Here is a 3,527-nt window from a genome sequence, read left to right as displayed (position 1 = left end):
CCATCCATCCACATCATGAATCCATTCATCCATCCATCCACCCCATGAATCCATTCATCCCTCCATTCATCCATGCATCTATCCATTCACCCCATAAATCCATCCATCCATCCACATCATAAATCCATTCATCCCTCCCTCCATCCATCTATCCATCCATCCATCCCTCCATCCATCCATCCCATAAATCCATTCATCCAACCATTCATCCATCTATCCATCCATCCACCCCATAAATCCATTCATCCAACCATTCATCCATCCATCTATCCATTCACCCCATAAATCCATCCATCCATCCACATCATAAATCCATTCATCCCTCCCTCCATCCATCTATCCATCCATCCACCCCATAAATCCATTCATCCAACCATTCATCCATCCATCTATCCATTCACCCCATAAATCCATTCATCCATCCATCCATCCATCCATCCATTCCTCTATCCATCCCTCCATTCATCCATCCATTCATCCTTCCATCCATCCATCCACTACAAATAAAGGTTTTATTTAAACATGGCACGGTGTTGTTATTTCTAGGGCTGTTGTAACTTTTTAGGTTAGTGCCCAACCTGCAGCCCGTGGGCCATCAGCATGCGGAGCTGGCAGATCTGGCTCTCTGCTCATTGTTCCTCAATAATCATTCTACCAGGAGAGGGAGCTTCCTGAGCATGCTCAGTGTGAGCTCCTTAACAATGGGCGTGTACTAATGATGTCACCAATCAGCTGTGCCCCGCCCACCCTGTACTGTGAGATAACCACGCCCCTTGTACAGCAGCAGCATGAGAGCTGTGTCTGTGTCCATGCAGCTGTCACTATCTCCATGTATAAACCTTCATATCTCCCACACCTATTGTCATAGAAATGTTTCCGGGTACACAGGGGACCCTGAGAGCTGTTACTAAACTACTTTAGCCCCCTAAACATAAAAGTTGTCAGATATGGGGTTACAAGCATAAAACCCTAATAACAAGCAGGGATATTTTATCAATATTCATATTGGGGGGGCTATTTCAAGAAAAGTGTCCCCAAATTGAGTTTGCATGTTAAGAACCCCCGGGGGCCACTTCCATGGCAATAAACATTAGGGTACTGTCCATTCACTCTGTGCCACAAACTTGCTCGTTCACAAAACATCAAGACTGCGTTCAGGTTGGCATTAAGGTTGCGGTGGGGTTACTGATTCCTCGTGCCATGGACGCTGCCTTGGGGGAGGGGCTAAGTACCGCCCACTGCCGCCTGGAGCCAAATCTGCAGATGCTGCAAGGGACTGGCAGGGGGCCCGGTACATAATGCTGGTCACTTATCTTCTGTATCATCTGCGGGATGTTACCAACCCCCCCCAATAAAACATTTTACCCCCCATGCCAGGCTACCCCCTTACCCTCCATGAACCCCAATTACACTGTAAGGAAAGGGAATGGTCACCCCCTAAACTTACATCCCTGCTGTAAACCATTCCTATCATACCGTGCTACCCTAACACACATATCTGGCCACTTCTGTGACCCCCAATATCTCAGGAACAGGGAGATGTAGGGCCCCGAAGATGTAAGAACATGGGCCCCTTGGATATCTGTCACAAGAATTGCATTTCTCTGGAAGGATCCAATGCACAGATTCTTGAGGTGCACGTACGTTATGGTAACTGGAAACTTTTTCATTTCATTCACATTCAAGTTATTCTAGTTTTCAAATCTTTCATGTTTTTTTGCAGTGTGGCCCACAAGTTTTATCCCAACAGGGGCCCCTAGATGAGGAAAGGTTGGGCACCACTGGTTTAGGGGAATGGTACCTCACTCACAAGGTTGGGGTGGCAGATATTTGGGGCACCCTAATTAAAGGGGCTTGAAGACCTAAAGCTCCCCACCCGCAGACCCCCACAACACTATACCCCAAGGATGGATCTTGCCAATGTTGGGGGTAGGTGGGTCTGCGAGGGGGGCTATTCGGTTTTTACCCCTTTATTTTTGGGTAAATCTGATTCCTAAGGACATTTTATAGATGGGGGTACACAGGATCGCTGCCCCATTTCCTATCCAGGAGGTCCCAAGCCTATGAAACGGTCCGGGTTTAATATCAGGAAACCCCATGATGTTTTTTTTACCTGGTTAGCTATTACAAATTCTGCATTTTACCCAAAAGAAAGATCTTGTGACAAAGTTCTGACAATGTTACATTATTGTGCTTTAGTGGAAGGAGTTTTGTTGGCTAATCTAGAGTTGTGACTTAGAATATAATGTCTTGGTGTATATTGTGTTATTTTGTCTTGTTGTAGTATTCTATTGGTGCTTCCACTTTACTCATTGATGTCTATCATGCTTTAACCACACCCAGAACATGCCCCACCCACTCGACCACACCCAGGACATATCCCGCCCACTGGGTCACACCCACCGTCCCATGTTGGCATGAGAAAGAAAGCGGCGGATAATATACAGAATATAATCTCATAGTAATAATGACAAGTTTATATCAGATTGTAGCAATGATCATGGAACGATGTGATTGGCTGATCTGTGTATAATTGTACAGATATCATTGCTGACATTTTCTCCCCTCCCAGTTATATGACAATCTGCCCCCCGGGGTAAATAAAGCCATGTGATCTTGTAGGTTCTGTGGCTGTTTCGGACCCTTCTACCCATCCAATGAAGATAAATAACTTGTAACCCTTCCTGACACTTGTAGTCCCACAAATACTTCCCGCTTCTTACAATCACTTTGATCCTCATCACAATGCTGAACCCTCTGGGCCGGTATGGGGTTGGCACTTTGTGGCCACATTGGAGGTAGTGGTGTGGGCAGGATGTTGGGGGTAACTACATTGCCCCAGAGCTGCCCCTTGTCTAATAGATGGCAGATCACAGCCCAGCAATCTGATTGGAGGAAATCTTTTGTACCAATCTGTGACCCCAGAATGAGGGGTGAGGGGAAGGGTTGTCACCGAGACACATAGAGGCAAGAGCGTCAGTTCCTGCCCCCCCGGTGCCCAGCAGGTGCCAGTCAGTGCCCGGGGGTTCCAGGTGTTTGTAAGCAGCTACAAAGCCTGGCAGAGTGGTGGGGGGAGGGGGCAGGATGGGGATTTACTTTTCTTTATTCCTTGAATTGAAACCGCAATCAAACCCCGGGCAAAATGTGAAACAATAAATAGTAAAAACCGATTCCAAAAACACCGATATGAGTCAAAAAATCTGCCAATCGGTGCCACCTCCATACTGCAGAGGGCGCTGTCAGTGCTGGGGGATGGGAGAGTGAATGCTTCTTACAGGAACCCCCACAATGCTGGGGTGACAATACACAGTTATTATTCACATTTGTGATCCTTCATGCAGAGCGGATCCCATGGTGTGTGAATGTGTTTGTGTGTCCGTGTCAGATGCTGGTATTGCCCCAGGGGTGGTAGGGCAGTATAGAGGAGAATAAATTACAATCTGTCCCCAGCCCCATGTGGGGGTTCAGCCTCCACTCTTCATTTCTGACATACGGCTCAGCTCCCCATTTCCCTCTCTGTGGGGTCT

This window comes from Pyxicephalus adspersus, chromosome 1, assembly GCF_032062135.1.
Source record: "Pyxicephalus adspersus chromosome 1, UCB_Pads_2.0, whole genome shotgun sequence".
Classification (NCBI taxonomy): Eukaryota; Metazoa; Chordata; class Amphibia; order Anura; family Pyxicephalidae; genus Pyxicephalus; species Pyxicephalus adspersus.
This window is presented reverse-complemented; position numbering follows the sequence as displayed.